This window comes from Rhinolophus sinicus, chromosome 16 (genome assembly GCF_057876585.1).
Source record: "Rhinolophus sinicus isolate RSI-liver-muscle chromosome 16, RSI-T2T, whole genome shotgun sequence".
In the NCBI taxonomy this organism is placed as follows: Eukaryota; Metazoa; Chordata; class Mammalia; order Chiroptera; family Rhinolophidae; genus Rhinolophus; species Rhinolophus sinicus.
The window spans coordinates 169,525,604-169,539,288 of NC_142516.1; the positions used below are offsets into that span (position 1 = coordinate 169,525,604).

General features: G+C 34.7%; 1 protein-coding gene across 1 annotated transcript in view; it reads left to right on the top strand.

The window, feature by feature from the left end:
- The window catches only part of DACH1 (dachshund family transcription factor 1), a 397,854-nt gene that overhangs the window by 196,028 nt on the left and 188,141 nt on the right, over positions 1 to 13,685 (top strand). The window lies entirely within an intron of this gene.

A 13,685-nucleotide genomic window follows, 5' to 3' on the forward strand; every position in this document is an offset into this window, starting at 1 on the left:
GGCTGTAAGTCAAGTATGAGACATAGCCGCATGTGGTGCCCTGATGAGGTCCACCCAGCTTAGGAGGAAGTCTAGGGGCTGGGGTGTTTATGGGTCTGTACTCCTCTGACCAAGATACTTCCCTCCTTAAATACCATTGGTTTCCCAGGTCATGAAACTCTTTTGCAATGGCATTTATGCACATTTATGAATTGATACCAACCTTCCCTTTCAGGTCTATGTCCTAATAGTCTCCACACCCAATATTTCTTACCCTATAAACATTCTATTGTTCATGTAAGTCCAATATATGCCCAGTTTTGCCCCATTGCTCACCATTTCTTTTTTTTCTTTTCTTTTTACCTGGAAATACTTTCCCCCCCTCATTTCTATCAACCAACTCTCTACCTGTATTTCAAGAGTAACTCAAAGACTACCTCCTAACCTGAAGCTTTCTTGGACCCCCCTACCCCAAATTAATCTTCATGATCGTGAGTTATAATATTATAAAAGCACTGTGTACTTATAACACAACTCACATAGTCTCTGTTGTGTTATAGATAATCATGTATGTGTCTGTCTCCCTGACTAAATGGTAAGTTTGTCCCTACCTCCCTTCCTTCCCTCCCCCTCTTCCTCTTTTCTTCCTTCTCTCCTTTTCTTCCCTTCTTCATTTCCTTCTCTTTTTCTTTCTTCATAACTTGCTTCAGCATACATGAAGAATCTCCATGCTGACCACTGTTTTCGGTGCTGACAATTTATCTGCAATGAACAAGCCAGATGCAATCTTTACCCTCATTGAGTTTATAGCTTTAAGCCCCGGGGTCATATTGTACCCATCTGTTTATCCTTTTTAGTCCCTGGAACATAGTACATACTTGATAAATTACTTTTTGAATTGAATATCCTTGAAAATTGAAATTTAACTAGAAATCTCACAGTCATAGCTTACTCATAGACTTTTGAAAGATCTATGATAATCGTTCTTTATTGAAATCAAGAAATATTTGGTTGAGTGCTTATGTTTTCATTATACTTCTTTTCCTACTGAGCTTGTGTATTTTGTATTAACCGTGATTCTTCAACCTATGTTTTGCTTCTAGGAAAAAGTACTAGGAAATTATGTAACAGTAAATTCAAATGACCTTGCAAGTTTTTAAAAGTAATAAAAAGTAGTAAGATGCTTAAGTAATTTTCAGTGAATTTTGCCTCCATTATAATGAATTACTTTTCATTAAGTGAATGTTAGTGCCAGTTTTGTTTGTCTGTATCTTTCATGTGAGTCTTAAAGCATGACTTTAATTAAAGTAATTTATCATAAGAATTATTAACATCAAATAATTCTTACAAGTTTCTTTTGATGAAGATGTCTGTCAATTTTAGTTATGATGTGAATAAATGTATATGTTGAAAGATCGTATGTAGTTGTCAACTTTTATTAGAATGCCTTGATGATAATTAGAATTCAGGAAGACAGAATTTAGAGTCTCCTAGGATTCTACAAGTCTCTGATTTCCTGTTTTAAAAGTTGATTTGGTCTCCTATTATCACACAGAAAGAAAGGTAGGTGTATTACTTGTTTATAATATGTTTAAATTAGATTTATTTACTATGTGCTCTGAAAAACCAAATATCTTGTATCTATTATAATGAATACTTATTATTTAATTTAAATCACACTTACAAGTTAAACATTAAATATTTTAACTTCTATTCAGTAAATGATATTTATGGATATGTGTGTTTGAAGCTTGATGTTGAGAGCAATAATGTAAGGAGATGGGGAAACAGATTATACTTTCCTAAGAACAGACGTGCTTCTCTTTAGATAATGGAGACCCAGCTAGTGAATCGCTGTTATAATATACCAAGTACTGCTTACAAAAGGTGTTACTTGAAATTAGAAATCTATGTAACAAAACTAGCCACTGACCATGTAACCAATGCAGTGGTAGATGTATTGCTGATGTGAACTTAATATGTATTGTTTTATTTTTTCTTATGGAATAATGAGGAAATAGCTATTAAGAGCCATATGAATATTATTTTATTTATCTTCCACCATTTCTAGATATTTCAATTGTGAGTAAACAGTAAATATAAGGAATGAGTAAATGGATTTAGGGAGTCAAATATGCATTTAATGAACCTATGTGTGTGTGGTGAGGTAGCATTTTATAAAGGTAGAAGTGGTTATCCTGTCAGTGAAGAGACAGGGATTCTAGTGTGGATCCGCCCTGTACTCATGATGTGAGTCTGAGGTAGAGAAGACAATTTCTAAGACTCTGCCAACTCTTATGTCTAAATCTGATAATTTAGTGACTATATAATTAAAATCTAAATTTATCCTTTAGAACTTGTGTTAGGCAATGCTGTTCGTATCTATGCAACTGGATCTATTTTGATGTGACTTTACCATATTATATTTCTTGTAAGAAAATGTGCTTGGAGTCAAGATGTATGTGTAATGATAATGTGTGATATAATGATAATGGGAATCCCTTTGTTTTTTGTAAAATTTATATTCCTTTTGATTAAAATGTGAATTAAAATTCAGTTTCCATCATCTTAAAATTATGTTTCAGATCATATTAAATTGTGAATATTGGTGTCTGCTGATGTCAAAGGACAATAAAAACGACCTCATAAATGGGGTGCTCATGTTGTGGCATGCACAGTTGAAGTTTGTTAAGTGTTCCCCCTCATTTGATTTTCGTAACCACCATAACATGTAGATACTTTCATCAGTCCCATTTCCAGAGTAGTTAAGTGAGTTGTCTAAGGTCATTTGGATCCAAATTTTATGTAGTATTGACATTTGATCTAGAGTTTATCCACACAAGTACTTAAAAAACAAAATTCTTTATGAGAAATATATTTTTTACCAAGTTCCATTATTGATCCTGAGAAATACAGTTAAAGGAACAGATTTATGGGAATGATGTCATGGCCCTGGCCCTGCCATTTGTTCTGGACAAGTAGTGACAGCTCCATCAATAGTGGGGATAGTAATGTAAAAACAAAACAAAACAAAAGCAGCACAGAAAAGACCTGCTACCGTGGAATTATAGCAAAACAAAGGAAGAAACTGCCATTTTGGAATACCTATGTACATTTCCCACACATCCTATGTCATTTTATATTCTTACCAATTCTTTCAGACACCAATAACAGGATTCTCTTTGTGATAGCTAGGGAAAAGTTAACTGAAGCTGATGGAAATTAGATCTTGCAAACAGAGGCCATCTCACTAATGACAGAATGGATTGAAATTCAAACCTTAGACTACACAGCCTATGTTCTTTGTCCTATATTGCATTTCTTTTATTGCTCTTAAGTTTTGTTTTGTTTTTTAAATATTTTATTGAAGAAGGGAAACAGGCCTTTATTGGGGAACAATGTGTACTTCCAAGACTATTTTTTTTTTCCCAAGTCAAGTTGTTGTCCTTACAATCTTAGTTGTGGAGGGTGCAATTCAGCTTTAAGTTGTTGTCCTTTCAGTCTTAGTTGTGGAGGGTGCAGCTCAGCTCCATGTCCAGTTGCCGTTGCTAGTTGCAGGGGGCGCAGCCCACCATCCCTTGTGGGAGTCGAACCGGCAACCTTGTGGTTGAGAGGATGCACTCCAACCGAGCCATTCGGGAGCTCAGAGGCAGCTCAGCTCAAGGTGCCATGTTCAATCTTAGTTGCAGGGGGCGCTGCCCACCATCCTTTGCGGGACGGTCGGCCCATATTGCTCTTAAGTTTTAAACTTAATTGAATATTTTTGTTTTACTGTTGATGATACCAAAGATGGAAGTGAAGAAGAGACCAAACAGGAGTTCCATGGCAATAAACATATGTACTCTTAAAGCTACTATTGGCTCTCTGTCCCCTGAGGCCTCTATCTCTTTATCTTCTCTCTCTTGGGCTCTGCAATTTCTGTTTCAAATTTTCCTACACTTGTCTGCATCTGTAAGAAGGAAGAACATGAGGCAAATGATTCTAGTACTGTATCAAGGCATTAAGTAATATTACCACCAGTTTTAGCCATCTCACTGTCACAGGAAATGTTTAAATGTCAGTTTGATCTAGCTCAAAAATAACCAGTTTGTTGGTGTTAGTTGTCATATATATATATATATATATATATATTTGGTTGTCAGCAATCAAATGAAGGACACCATCTTATTATATATTCTAGGTATGCTATCTGATTATTTATTCTATACCTCTAGCTAGAGGTGTAAAAAACAAACAAACAAAAGAACAAAACTAAAAGCAATTGAGTGTTATTTCATGTTTCTGTTCTTGACACCTCTAAATATAAAAATCAAGGTCACTATTATAATTTTATGGAACTATTTTGTATAAGGACTTCATTATGAGAAGTAAAATAGTGTCTTGAGAAAAACAATGCTATTATCCTCTGAATCTAGGTACATGTTAACTGTTAATCAAGCATGGGACAGATTTGAAATGATGGAAGGTAGGAATAGCAGTGTTTCTATCGGGCTTCTATTTGAGGCTGTTAGCTATTTTCTTCAATATCCCCCAATAAATTTTGATTCCAGACCTTGTTAGTTGCTTTCCAGTAGCTACTTATCATTCTTTTCCTTTATAAGAAAATCCTAATTCTATTTAGGAATTCAGATTTTTCCTACAATCATGTGCCTAAGAGGACTCAACCACATCTTCCATTCCAGATATGTGTCATGGTTTGCCTGTGTTTGGTTGTGTATGATTGGGTGATGCAGTTATGGCTAATAAGTTCTGAGGGGTATTTAGGATGTACCCTGGGACAGATTTCTTTGGAGGCTAAAAATAAATACATAAAATAAATATGTCCTCACCTTTTTGCTTGGATGCCTACAATTGTTGTGACCCACATGCTAACATGGAGCAATTTCCTAATAACAGCAAGGAAATATGGGAAGATTGGTTTATAGACATTGTCAACCTATTGATTTAACCAACTCTGGCTGTGCTTCTGGAATTTTTTAGAAGGACTATGTTTTCAGCATTATATAGTTATTATGTAACTTGAGGATTTTTCTTACTTCATCTCTGCTTCCCACCCAGCTTCACAGATCATGCTTTGCAACGTAATGATAACATATGTCAAGACTTTACATCTGTGACAGTGTGAAGACTCTCAGTTGTCACACAAGTATCATTTGTATTAATATGTTTATAAAGTGATTCGATAATGTCACATGACAGACATCAAGTAAACAATTATTTTTATTACTTAATATTATAAGCATGGCATCCCAACATAAAATCATAATTTGGCTATAGTCTTAGGTGTATTTAATGCTCCACATGACTTTCCTGTTTTCTGTTTTTTTCATCTACTTTTTGCTTAGCAGTTTTTACAAGATGACTGGATATTGGTAAATAGTGATGGCATATTTTCCTTTGCTTTTTAATATTTATCAGGATACACAATGAAATGGAGATTTTTATTGCAATTGTCATTCAAAATTTAATTAGAGTGTATTGATCACTGCAAATGCAGACCTAGAAATCATATTCATACCAAGAAGGAAGAAGACAGGGGAATGGGTCACTTCTGAAATGCTTAAACTTTTTAATGACATTTATTAGACTCTGTGATAATGAACATTGTACTGTTGTCTTATTAGTGACTTTTTAGTGGCTGAAGAAAATGATTTGCTTTGACTCATTATTTGGAAGAACAGCTATTGCAGAAGTTTTATGTGTTTTTGGCCATGTTAAACTGGAAAAGGCATATTCCAGTCTCAAAGGCTTTTCTTGAAGGACTTACAAGCCAGAGCTCAGTGTCTGAGTTTGTTTCCAAACTTGAATATCTCGAGTTTCAGAGAGACAGACTTCTATTAGGCCACCAGGCTAGTGCAGCAATGTTGAGATATTATTTCAATCAAAGAACTGTGTTCTATTACCCTAGGATCTATGTCAAGCTGTGGATTAGGTTAAAAAACCAACAAAAGCTCCTGGTGGTTGAAAGATTATAAGTATTTTGCTACATTACTGCATTGCAGGCAGGAGCACGTTCTTTCGGCATTTTAGAGTTTCACAATTTTACAATTAATTAATTGTGTCTATCTAGCTAAAACACTAGTCAGAGTTACCGTCTGCACATTTAATAAATCCTTTGAATTCCCTTGATCTTTCTTTTTTTCTTTTCCTTTCTGTGTACTATAGCACAACTTTCCCCAACCCATAAAACTTTGATTAATGGAATAAAGAATTAGATTTGAGATACCTGTTTTTGTTACTCTCCCATGCTTCTCTGACCTTGGGGTCATTTTCTAAATGTACCTCAACCTTTCTCAAGAATGGTAAATGAAAAAAAAAAACCCTGAAATTATAAAGCATGACTATCCTTGCTATGATTGTTTAATCAGTTATCCACAAATGTTATATATTACCAGCTATTCACTATACACATTCAAATATAGTGTTTCTTTTCTAGAAAGTAGTTGATGTTTCATCAGTTTTCGTCACCTTTTCATTCTTTTGCTCTCCAGCTAAATGCGTGTATGCATATTCGGTAGAAAATAAAGTGGGGCAAAATATCACGTTTATCAATTGCTCTTTCGACAGCATTTTTCCTTGTAATCTTTGAGTAACACTTCATGGTTTCTTGCATGAAATCAAAGCTTACTCATTGATTCTAAAACCTTGTACCAATTACTGAAAACTGATTGTCTCAATTTGCTTCAGATTCTGATATCCAGGCTTAACGATGTTTTTAGAAAACCTGTGTTTTTATCCTCAATATTTTATGCATAGAACCTGACATTTATTTCTTCATTCAGAATTCACTTTCAAAGGTCTTTAATCTCTATGTTTTCCATTTTCTCCTAAATCTCTCACTACTCTTGGCAAACATAGAAAAGAAGCAGAGCTACTGGTATAAATGTGCTTCATCCATGACCCCAGTAGAACTCATTGCCTCCCAGCTGTGCGGAGTGTATTTCTTAGTGGGGAGCCTGGTCTTGCTTTCACCTGGTGCTGCGCATGTAAGCAGCTATCTTGTTCGGTTTCAAAGGTGGCCAAGATAGCATCCTGAGGATATGTTCCTGGAATGAAGTAGAGCCCAGTTCTGTCCAGATGCTGCCAGGTGAGAAGAGGGTTGGGTGCCCTTGCTGAGAGTGTTGTGATTTGTGGGTGGAAACTGGATGGGGGAAGGGGTCCAGTTAGGAGCACAGAGTTAGCAGTCCTTTTCTGTTTGAGAATATCTAAAGTAAGATGCAGAACATGGCTTTCTCCTTTCTCATAACTTATGTGAACACTGTTGGTGACGTGTGGCTCTACCTTATTTATGCTATGGTGTGGAGATAAAGATGTTGGAATTGAGGCCATGATAACTTTATACTCAATACAGTGCCTCCTGAAAAAAAAAAAAAAAAGCCATATTCTTTCTGAACAACTCAACTCATTTTCTTCTCTCAAAAAAAAAAAAAAAAAAAAAAAGGGAAAAACTAAACTTCCCAGAGGCCATTCATTGTTGGTTGAGAGTATCAGCTAAAAAGATAAACTTGTTCCTTTTAAACATTTTAACTGCAGAACAATAAAATGAATTATTTTGCTACTAGTGTGTTTGTTTCTGAAAATAAAAAGATTTTTTTTTGTACTAAAACAGGGCAGATAGCATAAATAATGTACTCATTTATAATACACTTAATGAATATTAAAACTACAATGGAATTTGTGCAATAATGGTGAGATTATAAGGCATCCTGTTTTGCTAAGCAGGAGACTAGAATTTAAGAGTTAGAGTCCTAGAGAAGACTACGTTTTCCTCCTCTTGTAGTTTTTATATTTAGCTAGAGAGATTGTTCTCTAAGATTCAACACCTAAAGAATGCATTTTTTATTTTGTTCAAAGCTGACCTCTGCTTTTAGAAAAGTTTATCTGCACTTTTTCATCTGTTTAGAAACATACATTTTTGGTTAAGAGATCGAAGACAATCTCTCTTTGTCTCTCTCTTTCTTTTTTTCCCCCTGAGCTAGGGAGGTTGAGATAAAAAAGAATGACTGCCTTAAAAGTCACACATGGCTGTAATTTAAGATTTTTTTCCTCTCATTGTCCGTAACAGTTGAAAGAAACCTTCAATGAAAGTTTATTAACTAGGCCAATGCCTGAGGCAATAAAGGTTCATTTATTACCAGTTTCTTGGCTGTTTTTCTTCTTCTATTTTTCAGTTAAACTCATAGCGTAAGATAATACTTCACAAAATTAAACCTTTGACCTTCTGTAGAGTTAAGTCTCCTTTGATTAGATAAAGTAACAATTTATGGTCCAGCATGAGGTTGCACATGAAATGAATAATGCAGTAGACTCTGTGTGGACTGAGAATCTATTGCTTTTGAAAAGATGAATGCTGTTTAAAGGGGGGAAAGTCTGCTTAAGTGTGTTGTCTTTATTCAGGATGCACTTTAGCCATATTTCAAAAGGTTTTACTTCCAAGGTAAAGTTATGTTTGAATTTTCTAATTCTCATAAGAAAGACGTGTGTTAAAAATACTGCAAAGAGCTTTTGTTACTCTTTGTAGGATTGTCATACGAGTGATTATGCTACACATTCCAGGCATTACAAAGGCTGAATTATACTATTAAATAATTGCATGAGCAAAATGACCATTGACTTTACAAATGGTGTTCTGTAATGATGGGACAATTAGAATATTATAATTTGTGATAATGTTTGTGCTATCATTAACATGGCTTAAATGAAAATGATAGTTAATAACTTTTAACAATAAGAAGCAAAGTAAAAAAAAAAACATATAATAATAATCATAACATTAAGCTGCGTTCTTAATTTTAAAACCAATGCATAGGAGTTCAGTTTCTGGTTATTATGATGTAGTAACCTTAGTGACTAATATAATAGTAATGTTTTTAATTTTGTTTTGCTTAAGTGATGTTATGAATTCAAAATGCCATGACTTATTGCCAAAAGAGTGAGTGGATATAATTTTCCAGCTATTTCTCTCAGTTTTCTATGTGTTCTTGTCTAAATTGGGAAAATTATAAAAAGTCTCAAATCCATCACGGGAAATATTTTACTGGAGTTGCCAAATGACTATAGAAGAGATACACATACTTTCATACTCAGAATTGATGTTTTTTTCTATCTTCAGCCCAGTGGAGGAGAGAAATATGTACATAGTACAGGTCCATGTTTCTCACAACGCTGTTGTGATTAGCTGGTTTTTATAATAAATTAGTAATTGACATGCAGAAGTCCAATGCTTGAGAAAAGTGGTTTAATTTTAGTTTTGTCTTTTTCAATTAGCTTAAATTATTTAAGGTGAATAAATCTACTGCAGTGATTTAGTTTCTTTTAATAGAATCTCATGGCACAACAGAAATTAGGTCAAGAGAAGACTGGATCAGTGTAGCTATAGACTGCTCCTAAAATGAAGAGATATAAGGAAAATTGAAGATTTTCTATGATTTACTTTTGTTTTGAAACAAAGTAAAAGGTTCTATCAGAAAACACAAAAGACTCACATTTCTTGTCATTTAGGAATTAAATGTTTCTTTTTGTTGAAATGATTTTTGCAGCAATAAAAAGCAATGAATAATATAGTGTCAGCCATTAGTAATTCTTCCTTGACATCCATCCTCTGTTCTTAGGTGATCTGGGTTAAATATACTAATCAAACCTCAGAAGGGAAATAGTTTTAAACATAACATTTATTTTCTTGAACAGTGAAATATAGGGTTCTCTCAAAATCAGACAAATTAAATAATTTGTCTAAGTTACACTCAAAAATTTAACTTTGACTATGATTACAAAGGTGTGCCAAGATAAAGCCTTCATTTATTTAAAATACCACCCACCCTTTAGGAGATAGCAACCACTTGAGACTATAACCCATATTTCTTTTTTCTTTTTTTTTTTTTTTTTAAGGGGAACAGGACTTTATTGGAGAACAGTGTGTACTTCCAGTACTTCCAGGCCTTTTTTCCAAGTCAAGTTGTTGTCCTTTCAATCTCAGTTGTGGGGGGCGCTGTTCACCTTCAAGTTGTTGTTCTTTCAGTCTTAGTTGTGGAGGGCGCAGCTCAGCTCCAGGTCCAGTTGCCGTTGCTAATTGCAGGGGGCACAGCCCACCATCCCTTGCGGGACTTGAGGAGTTGAACCAGCAACCTTGTGGTTGAGAGCCCACTGGCCCATGTGGGAATCCAAGGTTGAGAGCCCACTGGCCCATGTGGGAATCGAACCGGCAGCCTTCGGAGTTAGGAGCACGGAGCTCTAACCGCCTGAGCCAACGGGCCGGCCCTATAACCCATATTTCTTTTGTATCTTCCCTATTGCATGGCAGTACTTGTTTTTCTAAATTAATCAGGATTGTTCTTTTCCATAGTCCAACTTTAAAACTGTAACCAAAACCCTACTCTTCCAACCACTACAATTGGCCTGTCACCATTCACATTTTCCTTTTAACCAAATGAGAAAAAATATCTATGTTGTAGGTTGATTATGGAGATTCAGTAAGATGTTGATGTAAATGCAAGAACCTAACTCAAAGAAGTGAAGAACACGTTGCCTCAATCAGCTCCTCTGTTCTTATTGTCGTTCGGTGAATATGGCTGTGTGTTGTTCCCAATCCAGACCCTGACCTCTTTAGAAAGTGTGTGTGTGTGTGTGTGTGTGTGTGTGTGTGTGTGTGTGTGTATGTGTACACAAATATATTTGTTTCCTGAGTCTTTTACTTAAAAAAAGGCAAACATTGCTATATCTAAAAAAATAAAAAAATTGTGGCCCCATCTTTTCCAGCTGTTTCTATCTCATTGGATAATTCCCCCCAAACAAGACTTACATATAAAAATGGCCACCTGTATTCTACTTTTTTCTCAATTTCTCTCCCTAACATCCACAGACTGGTAGAGCCCACTTGCTACCTGGATTCTGGAAAAAGACAAAGAGAAACTTATTGATGTATTAAAGGACATAGAATAGAATTTTTATGGTGTTGAGAAGAGTTGGAGAACATTTAGGGAGATAAATCTTAGGCTAAAATGCTGATGAGGTGACTCTTGCAGGAAGTAAATTTATGATAGTGAACTGGCATCAATATAATGACCAGTAGCCTCTTTCGAAAACATTCTTTAAGAATGTCACATACTGTCAGTTACTGTCAGACTAGTAAGTCTGGAATCAACACACAGAGTCAGCACAGTGAGTAATTTGGGGTGATGAGTTAGTAAGTAGTAAGAAGTATTTGGCCTTAGGACAGTTAATGCCCAGTTTATTGGAGAATGGAATAATAAGAAACAATGAGGAAGGCGATTTAAAGAAAATTAGAGTCAAAGTTTATCTATTTCACTTTGTTCTTATTTTTTCTGTGTTCAGTATATAAAGTGGAAAATCGTTTATTCGCTCCTCTCTTCTTCCTTGTTGTGCCATATTTAAAATATAGGATTCAGGCTAATATAAATACTGTATTTTACCAACACAGGTGAAAAGTTTTGTGCATAATTAAACTTGAATGACCATTGTTTCTGTGGCATATGTATTCTAAATTCTACAAAACGCAATCACAAATGAACATTTAGATCAGGTTCCTAAGGGAAGACAACTTAAACGTGTGATATCACCTGAGTGTCTATAACCTTGACTTCCTATGCAATCCATAACTACTTGAGACAAGGAGATTCATTTTCTTTCAATGACTCTATAGTTTACTGTGTTCTGTACTTTTCTTTTTACATTTATTGACAGAGTCGGTGTGGTCAATGCTGAATGAGGAGTTAGGGGAATTGGGATTACTCTATCATTATTTAATGGTGTGACTTTATAGAAATGATTAACCTCACTGCCCCTAATTTCATCATCAGTAAAATAAAAGAGTTGCATTAGATAAAGTCTTGCTTGTCTCCATGTTTTATAAGTCTAGACCTGAAGTGGATGTTTAGAAAAAAATTTTCTAAAGCCCATAATGTTTAAAAAAATGGAGTAAAAGTTAAAGTTATTTATTCAAGACCTTGGGCCAAGTTCAACTTTTCATAAATCACCTATTTTCTTATTTTAAACCACAGTAATTTAAAAAGTTTCATTGTTTATGTTTCAGCCTGATTCTATGAGTTGGTGATCAGAAGTTGAGTGTTTTGAAAACTTCCATATGAATTCCTCAGTGATTTACACATGGCCAAATGACATCCCCATGGTGTTCCCTCCCCCTGATTTCGCTACTGCTATTACTTCCTTCACTCTGGGAGATTGCAATTTTAAGCTATTCAGAATTAGAATGCCACATTTGCTGTCTCTTTGATTTATTAGTCATTATCGATATTATAGTAAACTCTTGCTATATACATTTTCCAAATTAGTGGGTTTATTTGCTAATCCAAACATTTTAAAAATCTAATTTAATCAATTGAAAAACTGAAATGGTATAAGGAGTGTTTCCATTAATGGCCTCAAAGATCAATTATTCTTTTCTCCGCAGAATATAAATGTGTTTTAAAGGGCAAGAAAAGTCAGTCTAATGGACATTGGGAAACAAATTCACACTCAAAATCTTCAGTCTCCCCTGATTCACAATTAAGTGACTTATTCTCGTTGCTTAACATTTCTGCTATTTAATCATTTAAGAGTGAGGACAGGCATGTTTCAATTACAATTTTCATTTATTTAGAAAGTATTGAGAATTAAAATAACTGTGAAAATTAGCGTCCATTTTTTAGACAGCTGGTATTTCAATAAGGATAGGGAAAAAAATGCTACAAAAAGGTGTTTTCAAGTTGTTGTATTGAGCCAAGGGTTCTTCTAAGACTTGGAGTCATTTCAATTGAGTTGTAATTCAAACTCGTATGGAGCTTACAAGGCACCTTCTACAGAGTATTGCAAAGAGTCTGTAGGAACTGTCGGGAACAGAAAGATTACTTCACAGTAATGACTGCTGAATTGAACTGTGCTTTTTGATGTTTTACTTTCTGAATTGAATTGTTGGACAAGATTAATTGCACACAGTGAGAGTTTTAAATGAATGACTGTAAAGCATTAAGTTTGTATGCAACTTGGGGGAGAAAAGCTAGATGGTTTAAATGAATAAATATATATGATGTACAAAATGCCTGGGCTAATTTCAAAATTCCTTTACTAACATCCTTTATTGAAAATAGAAACCCACTTTATTCATCTGTCGTGGTTATATTGCTCTGGTTAAAGTAATTTAATATTCCTGCTTTCCACTAATCTTCTAGTTCAACAGAAGTAAACAATAGGTTTCATAAATTAAAAATACACTCTTCTGAACATGCTTATAAGATTAGAAAAACAAGGCTGTAAACATTTATGACTGAAACAAACTAGATTGTTCAAATACTGCCATGATGTATCATGTATATCAATATGGCACTGATATCAGTTAGAATGCAAACAAGGTTTTAAATGATGTGCCCCTTCATTTCAGCTGGAGAATCCGCTTCACACCATCTGCCTATCAGATGGTTAGGAACCAGGACTGCGTATTAATGCCACATGTTCGATTTTCCTGCTCCTTGTAATGGTTAGATTCATATTGCTAATAGCTGTGCATGAGCACTGTCGATGAAATTTCTGTGATGGTGGAGTGATGAGATATTTATAAGCTGCCTGTCTCCCTGAATAATCAGTAGGAAGAATGCCAGACATAAATAACTTATCAATTCCAGAATATTAATAATAACTACCATTGGCTATAATCTACTGCATGTTTAAAATGGTTTCTTCTAAATTTGGGTAAA